The sequence below is a fragment of the Anguilla anguilla genome, chromosome 5, assembly GCF_013347855.1.
Source record: "Anguilla anguilla isolate fAngAng1 chromosome 5, fAngAng1.pri, whole genome shotgun sequence".
NCBI classification, from domain to species: Eukaryota; Metazoa; Chordata; class Actinopteri; order Anguilliformes; family Anguillidae; genus Anguilla; species Anguilla anguilla.
Window position 1 is genome coordinate 3,002,859 of NC_049205.1, and position 19,532 is coordinate 3,022,390.

Consider the following 19,532-nt stretch of genomic DNA (forward strand, 5'->3'; position numbering starts at 1 on the left):
TCCGCAAATTGCCACCTACAGAAATTGCAAATCTCAGCTGTTTGCTTATTTGTCTGTCCCTGTGCGGAGGGTGACAGATTGCTTCCCCGCTCCGACTGAGGGGCCCCGAACTTGAAAAGGCATCTCTGATTGCCGCTGTCGTCCTGCAGTCAGTTTTTAAAGCCATCGTTTCTAATTCTTTTTTTTTTCCTTTAATTTCCTGTGTGAGAAGAGGTCTCGTTTCCCCCCTGTTCATAATTTTGGATGACCCACTTCATTAGCACCAGTGGATGATTTAACCCATAAAAATTGTACATGATGATTATAAATAATTAGACTTTTAACCAGCACATGCTAACACACACTTCAGTATTAATATTTGAACCTTTACACCATGGTTTTTATTTTAGAATCTAAAAAAAAAAAAAAACTTGATTTCTGCTGAAATGCAAAATAAGCTCATTTTTTTCTCCTTTTCCTTTTTTGTGTGTCTTTTTTTTTTTTGCTTACGGCTGTGGTGCTCTTTTCTCTCTTCCCTGTCATCCCCCTGTCTTTTGACAGCCGCGTCTCTGAGGAGATCCTGTCCAGGGCATCCTCTCCGGGCTCGCCTGCAGCCATAGCGCCATGCTCCCTGCTCCTGCCCAGTGGCTGGGGCTGGGGTGGGGTGGGGGTGGGGTGGGGTTGGGTGGGGTGGGCTGGGGCTGGGGGTGGGGCTTGGTTAGTGCTTAGATGAGAGGCCGATAAAGAAAAGTGACGTGGTGATGGTGGGCCAGTAGGGGGTGGTCTACCCTCTGATTGAATAATCTCTGGTGCCCTAGTGCACTGATGGGGACACTGTGCTGTAGGAGATGCGTTCTTTTGGATGAGACGTTAAATCGAGCTGTGATCGTTAAAGACCCTGTGATGTTCATCACAAAGAGTAGGGGGTTCCCAACCTGGCTCTCTCAACCTGCCACCTAATCATCCCCTGATTTAATTGGTTAAAAATGTTTCCCTCCTGCTCTGCCTCAGCTGATGTGTGGTGAGCGTTCTGGCGCCCCTCATCGTGGTGAAACACGCTGAGTGTGAGAAAAGCGCTCTATAAATGCCCTGGATTGTTATCGTTATTGTGCCGTTGGTGGTCGTGTGGTGTCTTTGTGTTACAGTCTCCGTGGCTGTGGTACACAAAGCCTGGAACTGCACTCTTTTCTTTCTTCACGTGAAGGAATGGCGCGAGCATTCCATTTTCTTCTGATTGGCCGTTGTGAAGGAATGGTGTGAACATTCTATTTTCTTTTGATTGGCCGTTTTCTAAAGGGAGAGTGGAGCGCACACGAGCCGTCCTTGTTCTGCAGCGCTACGGGAACCAGCCGAAAGCGTCAGGGCCGAATTCTTTCGACGCGTGGGTCTGAGTCCCTGTCGAGCCGGCGTTCTCCTGCTCTCCTCACGGTGGGGCCACACGGTTAAAATGGCGCACTGAAAATAAGCCAGACGGGAGCGAGCTGAGGAGTTTGTGATAAGTTTAACGATTGTGAGATTTCACGGGTGCTCCACGCGAGGGGTAACTCAGGCACCGCAGAGTTTTGTGGCGTCTCAATTCAGCCCTCTCTGCTGTTATTCAGCGTTCCTGCTTTTAAATTTGGAGACTCATCTCTTTGAAGCTCACCTCACCTCACCTCACCTCCACACAAATGTCTTTGATTGAATAAACGATGTTTCGTCAGTTATGTCTCGCAGTATGAGATAATTTTCAAAGGAGAGCTAATGAAAGTGGTTGGCAGTGTACCACACAGTATTTAACAAACTACTTTAAATATGAGATACGGCTTCTTCATTATCATTACCGTCTGATATTTTCTGTAACTGTAAAGTATTTCGCAGTTATGTTTTAATCTGAGGTATTCATTTCTGTAAGATTAGATTTTCCCGTGTCTGTACAGCTGGGGCACTTACTGTTTACCAGGGGCGAGCGAAGACTGGCAGCTTTATTGTGGTGAAGCCATGTTTGTAATCCTGCTGCAAAAGCATTTCGACCAAAAAAAAAAAAAAAAAAAAAAAAAAGAAAACTTTATTGTTACTTTGTAACTGTGACACTGGACACTCGGCTCATGCCCTGCGGCTACGCGGCGCGATACGAGAGCCGGTCCCCGGTGAAGATTGGCGGCTTTACTGTGGCCCGGGCGTGGCGCGGCGGTAATGAATTCAGCCGTCACCGTGATGGACCTGGCTGGGGGGGGGGGGGGGGGGGCGCGCGGGAGGTGTAATGAGCCCTCGCAGCGCTCGGCGCTCGGCGCTAGTTAAGACGCGCGGCTGATTCATGCCCGAGCGCTGGCTCTTCCTCTCCTCCACGCACACGGGAGAGAGAGAGAGAGAGAGAGAGAGGGGGAGAGAGAGAGGAGAGAGGGGGAGAGAGAGAGGGTGGGAGAGGGAGAGGGTGGGAGAGGGAGGGGGAGGGAGAGGGGGAGAGAGAGAGAGGAGGGGAGGGAGGGGGAGGGGGGAGAGGGAAAGAGGGAGAGAGGAAGAGAGAGAGGGAGGAATAGGGAGAGAGAGAGGGGGAGAGGGGGAGGGGGAAAGAGAGTGAGAGAGAGAGAGAGAGAGAGAGAGAAAGTGGGAGAGAGTGAGAGAGAATGAGAGCAGGAGAGAGAGAGAGAGAGAGGGACGAAGAGGGAGAGAGAGAGGGAGAGAGAGGAAGAGAGTGAGAGAGAATGAGAGCGGGAGAGAGAGAGGAAGTGGGAGAGAGTGAGTGATGGGGGGGGCCTCTCTCCTTAAAGGTGGGCTGTGTGTGGTGGTTTAGCCGTGCGTACAGTAGCTCATTGACTTTTATCCCCAGTGGGGTCTATTAAGCCGGAAAGTGGCGGAGCGCGTGGCTTCTACTGATAGGCTGATTGATAACCTCAGAAGCTGCGGACTTGTAGGCGCTGGTTTCGCTCAGGCACGGGGGGGGGGGGGGGGGGAGAGGGGGAGTGGGGGGGGGGGGCAGGGGCGTTTCACCTGGCATCTGGGGTCCCGCGCTCACGCCCCATCAACCGGCTTTGATAATTGCATTAATTAAAGTTAAAGGAGATTTTTACCCATAATTGATTTTTTTCATATGTCATTTACGTCATCATCCTTGTTGTTGTAGCATTGAGTGACATTTTAGTGCAGAACGAGGAACTGAATTGAGCCGAGACAAGTGAAAATACATTTTATGTGCAACTTCCAGTTCGGTGGGCAATTTCCCACAATGCATTGCTTTCTCTTGTGCTCATGCATTGCAGTGTGGGAAAATGAGGAACCCTGGTGTGCCCTGGTTCTCTCAGGCCTTTTCTGTAGAAAAGAGAAAACATGCAACACCCATGCAAATCCATATCTCCTCAGTAGAAGAGCTATTGTAGCTTTATGAATAAAGAAAGCACATATATTTGGGTAAACCCTTTTTCAGTTTTTCTATTGACTTCCATTTAATTGATTTCATTTTTATTATGCACTGTGTACTGTTTTTGAACTGTTTTCATTCTGTTTTAATAATTAATAATAGCTTTCCTTTATCTACCCTACTTGTTTCTTTTCTTTGTTTGTGTGTTTTATTATTTCTTCAGCATAAAATGCGAATAAAAAAAATAAAATAAAATAATAATTTAAAATTTACGCATGATCACTATCCATGCATTGCCCCGTGCTGTAATTCTCAATGTGTCCCAATGCAGAGGTTTTGGCTCTGTTTTCACAAAAAAGGTCTTGCACGCCTCCCAAAACCAGAATGTGTCCATAAAAAAAAGAAAAAGAAAACCGAAGTCTGGGACCGTCACCTCAGAATCTCGCAGCTGTCCCAATTTTGGGCGCCAGGTTTGAGGTCCACGCGGGTCCTCCTGAGTGGATTCAGATATCAGCCCGGGACGCAAATTACTGTGTGACAGGAAGAGAAGTCACACCTCGCTGGAGAAACATCATGTGGCGACAGCGGGTTCGACACCATTTACTACCGTAAAATGTGTGTTTCCTTTTAAAATCCAACAGCACTGGGGCTCTTGTGTGGAAAGTCTTTATAGGCTGAAACCGGGACTTAAATGTGGAAACTCCAGCACCAGTTGGAACCTCCCTCCCAAAATAAGTACGAGAATCTGCCTGAAAGTACACAAGCTCACAAGGACTCAGAGTCTCTTGGAAAGCTTCTCTTAGAACCATTAGTATTAGTGTTAATATTGATTTGTTTTAATATGAGTTTTTCAAAGGATAAACTAAACAGCACTCTTAACATCCGAATATGGGATTTAATTGTACCCATTGTGTAATCACTGACATTGCAAGTCGCTTTGGTTAATGGCATTTTCTAAACGACTACAGTGGCGATGAAAGATTTTGAGAAGGAGCCATTTTGAGAAACTGAAACACAACTCTCTGGTGCTGCAGTACCCAGTTTTGCGCGAGCATTAAATGGTAATATGGTAAATGGACTGCATTTATATAGCGCTTTTATCCAAAGCGCTTTACAGTTGATGCCTGTCATTCACACACACTCACACACCAACGGTGAAAGGCTGTCGTGCAAGGTACCAGTCAGCTCGTTGGGAGCAATTAGGGGTTAGGTGTCTTGCTCAGGGACACTTCGACACGCCCGGGGCCGGGGGATCGAACCGGCAACCCCCCGACTGCCAGACGGCCGCTCTTACCTCCTGAGCTATGTCGCCCCCATCATTAGCGGTGGATGGAGATGCGGCCCCCACCCTGTAACTCAGTGTTGCTGTTTCTGTTTGTTTTCACGCGGCGCGCTAATTAGCGAGATGGCTGTGATGCTGTTCATCGGGGTTAATGACCCACAGAGACCCCCCTCTCTCCGGGTCGTCTGTAACGCGGCAGCGGGGAACTGTGTTAACCTTTTCCCCCGGAACAGTAAACAGTGTAAACGGCAAAGTCATGTTTTCGCTTGGCTGAGTCCGCTAGGCCATATTTAATAAAACCCTCCTAGTCTGGAGGTAAATGGTATTGAGAGAGAGAGAGCAACGCAGCGGACGTGGGGTTGCATTTTTACACTCTGCCAAAATGGCCGACGGGTTACAAATTAATGCACATTAATCGTTTTTAGTAAGTTAAATAGTCCACAAAGTCCCGTTTCACATTTTTGATATTTTAGCTTTAAAATGCACTGTGTAATGGAGAGGTAATATAATTTCAGGGGTTTTATTTTCATAGCGCTCATGCCTTCTCTTACTTCAGGCTGTGCTTATTTTATTTATTTTGTGGGCTCGTGTGGGCTTTTAACCTCTGGCTGGATAAAATGGAATGTATAATTCAGCCGACGTTCTGCATTTCAGAAACGAAAACGACTTTATTTTTGCTGTGAACAAAAGCACCTGTTCGATTTCTGAAACACTCGGTGAACATTAGTAATGATTCTGGCGTAACTTTTTGTAAGGCGTGCTGCATTTTATTTAAGATCAAGTGTAATGTCAGCTTGAACATTTTACACATTGTCATCACACCTAGCAATCGTTTAGAAGGTCTTAAAGTTCATATGAAAGATGAAGCTTGGGGGTAGACTGTAGCATGAAAACCCAAGCCTGAGACAGAAATAAATGTAATCTAAACAATGAGACTTAAATATGTTATGGTTAAAAGAACATGTAACAAGCAAAACAGGTCACAATAAAAGAAACACAACGTTTCTTCACCAATTTTGTATTTTCCCGGTGTCTAAATCTGACACATTTATCTTTTGTCATTATCTCTGGAAATAAAAGTGTATCTGTTTCCATGCGGCCCATCTTAAGAAGTGCCCAGCTGCGGTAAAAGCTTTTCTCTGGAATTCTAGCTGGCCGAATCGATTTAATTTGCGGGTCCACTTCCACCTGAGTGTTTTCTGGTGAACATGATCAGATATTGCACAGGAGCGAGGCTGCTTTCACTATCAGCAAACGAAAAAGAAACATTTCTTTTTTTTCTCTGAGTAAGAAACTGGACATCTTGTGAATGGAGAAGTACACCTCAGCGTGAAATTTTCCCCATAAGGTCGAAGGTTTTATTTTTATTTATTCAGAACACATTTTGTTATCTTTGTGGACAACAGATAACATTCAGATTATGCATGATGTCACTCACAAGGAGGGTTCCTGCCTAACTTATAAATTATAATATAAATTAAACAGCTCTTGAAGTACAGTTTCTGATCTCTGGATCTGCGATAAATATTTTAACATAATTAATATTGAAATCGGAGAGTGTTTTGAGGTGCAGCGATTCCTGGCATTGTGTGGCAGGTGTTGTCAGGGTGAAATGTCTGATCTCGACATCTTGAGAACGAGTCTGAGGCTCTGGATACCCCAGTGCATTATTACACAGACAGACAGAGAAGCCCGTACACAACATGGCAAAATGGAGATTCAAATTAATCTCTGACGTCATTCGGTCCACTCCTCCAGAATTAATTTAGCTCTGTTCATTTTACCATTAATCATCAACGAAAAGCTTATCATGTAAATGAGACCCTCATAGGCGGTCATTGCCCCTAATTTACACTGAACATGTTACTACTATATTGAGGGCTCAAGCCTGGATTCTACCATATTCATACCTCTAATAGGCTGGTGTTCCAAATTTGGACTTGAGACGGACGGTTCGGTTATCACTGCTGTCCCGGAAGGAATTAACCTACAAACAAAGAGGAAGGTCGGGAGAGGTCACGAGTCGCCCCGGCTAACTCGAGAACGTTCTCACAGCGTTGCCGCCACGTCGTGGCAACGTTCCAACACCGACAAGACGTTCCAGCGACGCTGCGAGGACGTCGTTGTGTTAGCCGAGGTGAAGTCGTCCTCAGCTTAACGTGGCCGGATGTTTTGAGGCGTCCCGCTGCTTGCCGATCTGACGTGCCGTTTTAGTTCCGAAAACCGTGACTCATAAAGCTCCCAGGTCCTCTGGGATCCCCTCAGCAGATCCTTTTCTTTGAGCGAATAAAGGCATCGTTCAGCTCCTGTCAGTCTAACTCATCCAGGGTTGACAACAGCTGGAAAAAGGGCTTGAGAGAAATTTTCTTTGTGTTTGTCAAATGTTCCTTCCCCCTCCACCCTTTCTGTTCTGATTATGGCTGCCTCCACGGATGCTTCCTGATGTTTCTCCTCAGGAATGCTTTGTCCTTGTGGATGAAACCATCACCACCTTCTCAGAAAGAGAAGGGCGTTATATTTAATGTCATCAGCATCAGTGCCAGGGAACACAGATACAAATTAGCTGCTTTGCTAATGGTGCAACTGCAACTATGTTGTATAAGTTCCATGTTCATTATAAACTAATAAAATACACAAGCCATGCAGATTAGGCATCTGTGCTTAGGGAGATTGCGGCCGCATTTTGTACGTGGAATGGAAAAGCTCTCTCTTGTGTTTCATAGGCTCAGATGGGTCCACTGACTCTGACTGTGCAGTGTTCATGAATCAGGCATCAGTGTATGATCCTATGCAGACGGCTGTGCATCAGCGAGCCCTGGGTATTAGCCATATTAGCCTCTGTCCCATACTCTGACCTGTGATACAATTAATGCATGCAAACAAACTGTATTCTTTAAATGTCAGAGCACCCTTAATTACGAATGCCTGCACACATGCACACAGTCACGCATACACACACACACACACACACACACACGCACACACACACATGCACACACACACGCACAAAATGAATTCCACTTAAGCATCAGACTCTTATATGGTGGCTCACTTACATCTCTTGGAGTGCAAAAATGGAGATGAACATTGTAATTCCCATCAAGTCATGTAAAAATCAATTACTGCCCTGATCCTGAATAATCGCATGGTAGCTAAGCTAAGAGTCCTGACTTAAGGTAAGAAAAAAAAAACCTCCTAAGTGCCCATCCATTCCCTTGGCCACTCTCTCCATAAAAGAAACACTTTATTTTTTTTTCTGTTTCACACATAATCAAATTTTGAGGCAACCTTGCACCAGTCTTGCAATGATTTACCATGCCTGTAGAAATACTGCTATGTGGGAACGAGTAATTCAGATTGAAGCCTCGATTTTCCCAAAGTTATACTATAGCTTTATAGTGAATTTCACAGAATACAACCAGAATATAACAAATAATCTAGTGCAATCTCTTATGTTTTCCACATGGACCAGAGTGGGCTTTTATCATAAGAGTTCTATTGATTAATATAAATTCCCTCTGCTTTCTCGCTAGAATTTCAGCTAGTACTACAAAGGATACGGTGGTGTGAAGAACCAGCCGAGCCAAATGCATTCTGGGCCACATTTGGTCATGTGACGTTTATGTGATGCATTTGGGGATGAAACCGCCTCTTTCTCTCATTGATCTTACTTTGAAGTGAGTCTCAGCAGTTTTGAGGAACACGTTCAGTCCCTCGCCTGTTCAGTTCAGTTGGCTGGACTGGTATGACAAGTGTATGTCATATCAAAACATGGAAGTATACAGACAGAAATCGTCTTTATTGAATTTTTCGCTATCACCTTGATCAATGTTCCTGTCTCTCTCTCTCTCTCTCTCTAACACACACGCATGCACACATGCAGGCAAACACACACACACGCACACATACAGGCACACACGCAGGCACGCACACACACACACTCACGCACGCACGCACACACACACACACACACACACTCACGACGCACACTCACGCACACCACACACACTCACAGTGATTAGGCTCCTGGAATGACCACTTTTAAGAAATGTAAGAGCAGTAAAATAAAAAACTAAAGAGGTATAAGAAGGGTTATTTCAGTGCCTAAACGATGTCTGATTTTCGGGTTCTTCCCTGGTGCTTTAAATGACAGCTATATATATGGCCTCAGCAGAAGCTGTTTTATGCAGTGTTAGGGTTTAACACCAGCAGGCTCGGGTTGTCACTGCATAGCTAATGCGTCCCCAAACCTGCCACCTTCCCCCCTCTCCCCTCCCACCTTCCCCCCTCTCCCCTCCCACCTTCCCCTCTCTCCCCTCCCACCTTCCCCTCTCTCCTCCCACCTTTGCGATGATACCTGCAGCTCGCTCTGCATTTAGCTGTTTGGCTCATCTGAAAGGGCTGTGCAGAACAGTTATTTAACTGAAAATGGCATTGAAGACCATCCGCATTATAGAATTTCGGTTAACATTTAATCACAATACGTTATGGAAGTAGTTGCTTTTTTAAAATCTCAAGTTACCAAAAAAAAAAAAAACCTCAAAAATATTTTAGCCCAAAATTTTGCTCATGGATGTTCGTCGTTAGTGTTAGCTCGTTAGCATTCGTCAGCACTTGATTGTAAGATTTGTTTGAAGCTTAGGGAATGCGTTTCAGTGTCACAGTGCAGTCACAGGCTCTAGTGGACCGAACATTGTCCAAACTGAGCCCAACTGTGCAGAGAGGCTCTTTTCGTTTTTGTCTGAATACGTAAATGCGCATGCGGCCGTCTGAAGAGACTTTTTTTGATTTACGGGCATCCTTCCCTGTTAATAGAGCTGGTTGCCTGCATAAAGAGGAGGAGGCGGGATTAATGGAGGCTCAATTGATGCTCTTTCAGGAGAGAGCGACGCGATCCCGCGTTTGCTTTATGACTCACCGGGATAATTGCAGTCCATATTTCTGCACTTAGCGGCTGATTTATTTCCGTTCCCCCTCACTCGATGGGATTCCCCCTCCTTAATTACCGAGAGCGCCGCTTTGGAAACAATATCCTCCGAATGCATCGTGAGTTCCTGTACTCTTTTATTTATGGGCAGTCCACTTAATTACTCCATCTGAGATGCCGTGCGCTCCTGCTGCTGCCCTGCGCGTTCAGCCGAAGTATCTTCTCAGTGCTAATCAGCCACTCAATGGCGATCTGTGTATTATGAAATAATCTGCATATTCGTTTTCATATTTGTTCAAAAATAATTTTTTTAACATTTTTTTTAAAGATGATGGTTTAGTGGCACCTGAGTAATTCATTGAAGCCCGCACACTGAAAGTCAATTTACACCTTTATTCCACAGTGTTTGGAACCTGTGTAGACCTTTGTCAGGTAAGAAAAAGTTTGCGAGCGCGAGCGTCACTGAATTGTTCATGTGACTCATCCCAGCCGTCACCTGGACTGAGGTGTGCATATTCTTCATCGTTTCCTTAGCACCGTCTGAAAAATAATAAATAAAAACAAATTCCCGAGAGACTGAAGAATGAATGGGCGGAATTTGGTAGATGCTGACCTCGAGGTGCACAAAGTGTCCTGAAGATAAGGATCGTCATTACAATAATTCATTTCAGCATGTGGTTTATAAGTAGCAGTGAAAAGACAGGGCCCCTGACCCCGCTGGACGTGTTACTTCTGATTCCCGTTTCAAAACCCGGCTGCGAGACCCACATTGTCGGCTCTGCGCTTCTCCCTTTCTTTGTCCTGTCCGCCTGTCTGAAGTGATTGACAGAATGCGGGTTGCCGCGGTAACGGAACGACGGCGTCTGGTTCGGTTGGCCGCGATCGACCGAGCGCGCGAGCGCATGAGCTGTGCTGCTGTTAATTAGTTCCTGCGATTGATTAATATGAAACGAGGAGGTAAAGGTCAAATTACTGGTTGGTCTGATCAAGCAACGAAAAGTGTCATGCCTGAAAAACATATGACAAACTGACAGATTACAGAGTACTTCACAGACGTGTAAAGACGTGTTTCTCCTAGTCGTAAGAGCCTTATTTGGCGCGCAAAAAGACAACGTGTATTTCGGAATTCGCACCAGGTCCTCGTTCTGGAGGACGCTGCCTCATTATGGTCTATCTGGGAGTGATCAGTGCCCCCTGCAGTTTTTAAAGTGTCGCCTGTCGCCGGGCAGTTTAACCTCTGCCCGGCGACATCGCTGCTTCCGTCCGCAGCGTCCCTGGAAACATCGAACATTGCGCTCGCGTTTATTTCGCTTATAATTACGCCCTGCAGATGTACCTGGAGGATGCTCGCGCCGAGCTCATGTAGATATGCCGTAACATTACCTCCCTCATCTGCTCTGAGTCCCTAGCAGAGGATTTAAAACAAGTTAGATTTGGGCGGGCAGGTGTATGATAATGCTTCGTCGTCAAATGTGATTATCTGGCAGTGGGGGTGGGGGTGGGGGTAACACTGTTATCTATAAGAAGGCTCAGTGTTGCTGGCTGATGTGCTTCTCCTGTACAACACTAACATGTGCGTGTGCATACGTACGTCTACACACGCTGTATATATACAGTATAGCATGTATTGTGTAGAGGAATGTGTGCGTTCTGTGGGTGGATAGAATGTGACAGCCTTTAACCCACAGGTTTCTAAACTAGCATGTTCAGCTGGGGAAATACAGCCACTGGGTTGTGTGGAGAAAATTCTACACTGTGGGACACTTGTAAAGCGCCAGAATGATGATGTCACCACGTTTTTACTGGCTGATTTTACCAGTGTCACAGCAGTGACTGGGATGTCGGCCTGAAACGGAAAATGTTCCACAAACTCAAGTTCAAGTACCAGCAGACGCTGCGCGCGCAATGACTGTAATATTAAATGTTAAACGCGGTTTACACGAGTCCAAGAAGGATCAAATGCACTCTGAGCGAGATCTACTGTGCAGCAGCAACAGCAGCAGCAGCAACAAAACAGAATAAATAAAAAAATAAAACTGTAAACGGTCTTCTGAGGACAGGAACAGTTTTGAACTGAGAACTCGAGCGATGCTATCTCAGGAGACAAACTATGAACGCGATAAACTCCCGAGCACCTATTACTGTCTCCATGTTGCCAGTGAAGAGCTGGTCTGTTTCCCCTCCCCCCCGCGTTTATTCAGGTTCTCACCTGAGATGGTGGAAGGAGGATCAAATGCTAGTGTAAGCTCTTTAAGTCTTATTCAGTGGTGCAGCCAGTCAGTCAATTTTCATCTCATCTAGACGCTGAACATGCTGAAACCAATCAGCAGGCCTACAAACTAAGCACAGCTCAGTCAGCCACATACAGATTGCATAAAACAACATTTAAAAAATCTATTGTTTTCGCCATTTTCCTTAATAACCTTCACCACTGTTTCCGCATTTCCGCTCTTAGCTGGAAGAGAGTTTCGCAAACTGAGAGTGCCTCAGCTGAGGGACCTCAGGTCTTCTTAAGTGAGGTAATACCTGGTCGCTGCCTGTAGTTCCTCTCCTTCTCATTACCAGGTCTTAACTGCCACAAAAGGTGCTATCACCTGAAATATATAAGGGTTCTTTCCCATTTAAGACCGTGCGTGTTGCGATTGTGGCCTTGTAACAATCTCTTAGCATCTCGCCTGTGGGAACAAGGGGCTTCTCAGCACACACTAAAATCTCCAACCCTTCCCGGAAACGGCTGAACTGTTCTCCAGAGGAGTTTTACTGTAGCCTGCTCTCCAGAAGCTGTCTCAACTCTATCTGCTCAGCGTGTAGTGTGCATGTGGGGCTGCTAAATTAGTTTGCCTCAGACGCAGTCATTTTTGGGAATTACGAGATGCTGGATATTGTAGAGGATTGCATGCAGATCGATGCATTTTCTTCTTTTTTTTTTTACCTCGTAAATATCAAGGCTCGCCACAAGTGGAGTTAGGGTAATTTATACCCTCGGATATATTATATCACCTGTCTCTTTCAAGTGAAATACGTGGGGATGAGTCAGCACTCCCAAAGATAACAACTCCAGCAGACTTTTGGGCCTTGTATTTATCTTACAAAACTATTCCAGAACCAGCTATGAAACTCGCACTTGTTGTGTTAGTTAGCTTCAACCAGATCATGGCTGCTGAATAGAATAGATTTCGTTTTTTCTGGACTAGGCACCACACCTCAATCTTTTTTCTTGGTGCTAAAGGCCTAATCTATCTTGAATCAAGTTGGGGGAAAAATAATAGTGTGTTACTGCCAGGCAAGCTTTTTGAGGCGAGAGAGCTGGTCTTGCTGTAATCACTGCAGGAAGGTGTTGTCAGAAACAGTGACTTAAAGGTTTTAGTGCAGAGCAGGTTTTCTGCTCTGGCAGCTGCTATAACTACACAGATGTACTTTCTTGCTTTTATTGACATACTTCAGTGATTTTCAGAAACCATTGCATCACTACAGCATATGGGGTGCATCCCGTTACCTTTCACTGCTCGACTCCTTTCCTCCACTCCCGCACTACCACTCGTCTCCTACCCGGAAGTATGTGGAGGGGAGGTTACGAGTTTGAAGCCGCTTTGCCAATACAGTTCTGTGGGCTTTGCTCATCTCCTCCGGTATTGGGACACTGGAGGGAGGGGGAGGGAGGACACAAAGATTGGTTTTCGGGGCACGGAGGAGACGAGGTGGTAGTGGAGGAAAGACGGATACATTTTTTGAGTGTTGGTACGCACCCATAGAATGTGGCAGAAGCTCCAGCCATGTTGAGGTGAGCCTGTGGTTACTTCAAATGCCTGATTCATGCTTTCATCTGAATAAAAGGACCAAAGAGACTATCACTATTTCCAGACAGTAATTCTGCTTTCAACAGTGCTTGCTATGGACCTCAAAGATTCACATTTGTGTCTGGAAATAGATCTAGCAGTTGAAAAATAATTAATTACGACTGTCCTCGATTGACATTCAGTGTTGAAGGTAGTGTCACGGTCTTGCTTTTTCTGATTTTTTTTTTTCACATTACTTGCAAAATTGAAATTAAAAATTGAAAAAAAAAAGAAAATAAATCATAGGGTACATGTTTTGAAATGATGGTAGACAGACCCTCCAAAAAAACCGGGACAGTCCCATACACCCATGTGGAGCACAAAGACGGGACATCCTGGCAGCCCAGAGCACGAGCAGGAAAGGGACAACATTTCAAGCTAAATTGATTTTGAGAGGTCATCTGTAATCTGTGAATCAAATTGAAATGAATCATCTCATGGTTATGGGACTCCTCTAAGCAGGAGCCATGCTGGCCTAAAAAGTGTCCCAGTCGGCTCTCAGTATTTGACTGTGATAAGACTTCATTCCAAGCTGCTTGCATGCAACATTTAGAAAAGCGTACAGTACATTAGCCAGCCTCTCAGCCTGGCCCTGGGTATCTAACATCTTCTGGAGTGAATGACTCTGAAGAGCTCTCCCAGGCCCGAACTGTACGATACTCAGAGCTCAATGAAGTGCTCTTGGCCTGATGTAAATGGAGTTGAATACACATCGAGCATTTTAATGTTCATATGCCTGCAATGCTGATTGTATGTCTTTTTTATGGCTGGGCTTCCCTGGTTTCAGGTGGTGTGTGTGGCAGACATTAATTCCTCCTGCAAAGACACCCCATAATAATAATAATAATAATAATGGCAGCAACAACAAACAACAACAATGACAATACCAATAATAATTGTCATTGTCCTCATCATCGTCCTCATCCTCATCATCATCAGTTTAAAATGGTGTCTCCTACAGCACAGTGTCGATGTACCTAAACTGTGGCATTGGGCTTTGTTGGGGCCATAGGGCCCAGTCTGACCGAGCCTGCACTGACTTACATTCAGCTGTTTATCAGAGTCACGCATGGTGCAGCAGTATGGCTGCAGATACTGCTGATAAATGAAAAGGAAATACCTGGTAAATTATGTAGGGCTTCATTTGGTGAAATGCACGGGGGTGGCCGTCAGTAAAAATATCCACATCCTCCTGTATAACTTTAGCCCTCTACTGCAAGGCAAAGATGGTTTAACTGTCAGTGAGCAGCGTGACGTTCTGAAATATAGGTGAATTAACGTGCTGTTTTACTTCAGTTATCACCAGCTGCTTCCTAATGTAGTACATCCACTCTTTCACGGTAAACTACTGTTATAGGTATTATAGGTCTCAAAACCCAAATGTCATTGAATAGTAGTCAACTCATACAATTATATAGTTATAGAGAATTACAGTTACTCACTGTAGAACTTGTCTCCTAGGAATGTATTATTAATTAATGACACCGAAAGTGGGACCCTTTCTCCCGTGGAAATTATGTGTACTATGTTAGAGTGCTGATGAGTCATCAGACATATTGTATGAGAATGAAAACTTTAGCACCTGTTATCATGAGGTCTTATTGTGAACACACGCACACAAACATATGCATGTGCACACACACACACACACTCACACACACGTGCACACACACCACGTTTAGCTAAGCCTCACAGCTGCTGACCCGCAAGCATTTGTACTTGGCCACGTGACGCTAATTACAAGCAAATGAAAGTAATTTAGCAGCTGGTCGTTATGATGCCATAACAATACGACCTCATAAAAACAAGCGTTTATTTTCCGGGAAGCGAAGTGATGAAGTTACGCCAGTACTGCGCAGAGCCGGGAAAACATTTGTCATCATAAAGATCGCTCTGCAGTTCTGCACTAACATGTTTATCCCACGTTATATTTTATGGGAATAAATTAATTTCTCGCGGTAAAGTATTGCCAGTGGGAGAGTCCGATTTCTTCGAGCAGTGATTCAAGGGAAGCACAGTGGTGGAATAGCTAGCGTGCTAATTCAGCACTGTGACATCATCGTATCGTTTGGTATGCTACGCGCTGAAGCAAAGTTCCACATGAAAGCAACGCGTCTGCATCGCGTGTTCTAAGTGGTCGACTGTAACCCCCCAGTGAATACTATCTACTCTTCACTTCAGTCAGCCTTTGATTAATCTGCCCTAGTAATGGCTTCTACTGTAAATGTTTTTTTTTCCTGAATCTGTACTCCTAGAAGCTAATTTAACCCTTTGAAGAGTAGGTTTTTTTGAATTTTTTTTTTTTTTAAATAATGTTATAACGTTATAATAAGCCTGTTATTAATGATGTGCGCTGTGTGGTTGGTCTCTAACGTTGCGCTAGTTCCACAAAATGTGCGCATGACTGCTGCCCCTCCAGCCCCCCACCACAGCTCCCCCCCCCCCCCCCCCCCCCCCCCCCCCCTTTCCCACCGATGTTCAGCATTCTGACGTGTCCTTCACAGGTGTTCGTTAGCCATTCAAAATCAACAGAAACGGGGCGCAATTGGGACCTCAAAGTGCTCAGCGTCATTACGGATTTTACATTAAGTGGGGTGGGGTGTGGGGGGGGGGGGGATAATGGATGGCATGTGGCCTCCTGAATGGAGAAGAGGGTGCGAGGAAGCGAGGGATGAGGGATGAGTGAACGAACAGGCAAACCAGATGGATGAACTACGGGGCTGATGTGGTTTAACTCCGGCACAAATGGACCGGCTGCCTCTCTCTCTCTCTCTCTCTCCCTCTCCCTCTCTCTCTCTCTTTTTCTTTTCTTTCGCACTGGGCCAAAGGTGTCAGTGTTTCCTCAGATCATTTTCCCCCATTGACATTGTCATGAATGTCCATAAAAGCACCGCTAACTGGAATTATAGATGTATGTATGCACAGACTGACCTTACCCGCACAGGACATTTTTTTTTTTCCCCGTGAACTGACATGAACTTTAAGATATACATCTCACTTGTGGTACAAATGCTAATTCGTCACATTGCATAATAACTTCCGATAAATCTCTGATTTTAAGACCCGGCAGAGGCTAATGCATTGTTAAATTAACTTTAGAAGGGAGAGTGTGCGCTCATGATAAATGCTAAATATCCATTATTTCTACGGCACTGTAAAAATAAACAATGTAAAGGATGCACCCGGGTCTCCACACCAAATGATTTTCATTGCAATGCTGTGTTGATAAATCTGCGTGATTCTTGTGTGATGACGAATGTTTTAGAGCTGGCCTCCCTATACTGCGCTTGCTACCGCTGTGCGTTGCGTTAGCCGCAAACCGAAATTAGTGCTACGTCCAGTTTGCAGGGCGCACATTGAGATCAGAGTCTACTGTCAGGCTGTGAGCAGCCTCTAAGGGGCGGGACGGTGACATTTGACCTCTCTCCTGCACATGATGCTGGCACATCAGGAGTGCATTGTGGGTACTCTGTCACATCCTCACAGTGACAGGTCCTCTGTGCTGTGCAGAGGGGGGGGGGTGGGTGGTTGTCAGGGGGATGGAGGTGAGGGGCTGAGGGCATTTGGTGTTCTTCTGGCGGGACCTCTAAGAGAACGCTCAGGGAACATTCCGGAAACCGTCAGAGAACGTTGTGCAGACCGCTCACAGCGACTCACAGGTAACTGCGTGTGACAGGTGAGCTTATATTTATGCCACTTCCCAGCTCAGTGTTTTTTCAGAGCATTGCGATGGGCGAACAGTAAATAAATATAGTTTGGTTGTATTATTTTTTTTAATTTTTTTTTTTTTTATTGGTAATAAAGTTTTAAATCTTATTTACGATGGGGGGGGGGGGGGGGGAGCCGCGCGGGTTCCGTCGCCGCCACCTGGTCCTCCGGCGGCCCGTCTGAAAGCCGGCGTCGTCTCCCCGCAGACAAAGCGTGGCGAAAAGAGCAGAACTTCCATCTTGTCAGAGAGGCGATGATAACAGAATCAAAGTCAGGGAGCTAGCGCTGGCTACACGTCTCTCCACCGCCGCAGCCGCTGCATCTGCGGACATGAATATTCAATTACAGCAAAGGGGGAGGAGAAGGGGGTGGGGGGGGGGGGTAGGGGGGTGGGGTGTGTGTGGGAGGAGGGGAGGGAAGGCATAGATATCAGACTGGGGTTTGATATATTCATAGCAGAGCCACGCATGGATATCACAGGTCGAGAGTCGTTTGTGGAATATTGCAAAATGCTTTTTCTGATGATGATTCTGGAATGTTGCGCGATCCAACCCTGCCCCCCCCCCCCCCCCCCCCGACACACACACACACACACACACACACATGAACACTCTCCCGCACTCACACACAGATTATATGCACTTTAAAAGGAAACAAAAAAAAAAACTTATTGTACTATTTATGCATGTTTTTATATCACTAAGATATATTTTTATAGATTTTGAATGATCGATTCGTGATTTTTGGCAACGAATAGCGAACGATAACATGCTGACCCGGTCCATCGTCTGGGTCGTTAGTCCGACCCTGAGGCATTGTTCTGTTGCAAAGTGGGGCGCATCGATTCCTTTATGTGTGCTTTTTAAAATGATTATTTCTTTACATTTTTTTTTTACCAGGTTATCATCAGTAAGCAAATAACTTAAAGGTACCACGGTCACTGCCTAATGCGTAAGACATTCAATCGCTATTCAGAATCAATATGCATCTAATGATTTTTTACATTTTGTTTGATCCTCAGGCTGCATTCATTTTACAAAGGAAACCTTGTAGGCACTGTTTGGATCTGGCTGTAGACGGAATAGAATAAAAAAAAACATGTAGAACTTTGAGAAAGGAAATCCTAGCCCAGTCTTTGGATTTTCCTTATTTCTGATGTTCAGTTTAAAGGATTTCACCACGTGACAACGTTCTATTGGACAACGTTCACTGAAATAGCCAAAATGATAAATGTAGGTCAGTATTCAAAATAAGGTTCCCCATTTACTTTATTCCCCACAAAATACACTGGAATATGCTCAAATGACCTGATCTACCAGTGTATAGATTTTTTTATTTATCATTAAGGAAAAGAAGGGTGACAATAGCTAATGACCTGGTTTCCCTTAGTTGGACACACTCCGAATAAGAGCTTGTATCAGGCAGAGGTGAATTCAGGCCGTTGTGAGCTAGAACTAAAACTGGAATAGCCAAAACCTGCTATATTTATTTTCATTTGCGTAAGCTGCTATCTGAATTGGTAGTGCAAGATGCAAGGCTGGTGGTTGGCTTTGAGCCAGACTGGAAAAAAAAGAAAGAAATTAGTTTAATAAATACTATCTGAACCGTAAAATGTTCAGTGTTCAATCAACATATGGTCCCTATTGTTAAAGCTGAATTAACACTGGATACTTTACTGCGTAGATTCATTGTTATGACTGTCTAGATTTGGTCATGTCCTGTTTATATTTTTCAAGATGTTTACCCGTGTTGCATTAGCAATTACACATCTTGCTGACAACTGTACGCACAGAGCTTACTTGTTTAGCTGGCCAAGGCGGGTTCTGGTTGGGCTGGTCTGGGACAGGTCCGATTGGGAAACGCAATGCAGGAACACCATCCGGTGCCTGACCCAAGCGGACCCCCCCCCTCGCTGCAGCTCACGGGCGGGGGAAGCGGGTCTGAGGTTCGAGTCTCCGTCGCGGAGGCTGTCCGCGGCTTCGCTGAACAGCTTGCACGCTCGGGCTTCGTTCCAGCACACAAACTTTGCAGCTTGCGTAATCTCTCTTCTTCTTTTTTTAACACCATGATAAATGTCAGGTTGCCTGCATGAGTTTGCCTGTGACAGACCATTGCAGACATGTGCAGATGAACAGGAGCTTAGGCCTGGTTAAGGCCTCAGAGTCTCATAGCATAGCCAGAAATATACTGTACATGTAGTTGGACCTGCGTAGAACTAGGCTGGCCAGAACCAGGACCATCGCTAGTGGTGAATGGTAGGGACAGACTCTAGGCCCTGGCAGCTTGGGGGGGGGGGGGGGGGGGATGGTGGGGGGGCACAGCTGGACAGGGCCCACAAAACAATCCAGCAGGGTTTATGAATTAATTCAAAGGGGGGGGGGGGCAGTGCTATAGTCTTTCAGGGGGCCAGAACTGCCTAGGTACACGTTCACAATTGTGTCTGGTGGTTCAGTCAAGGTAATT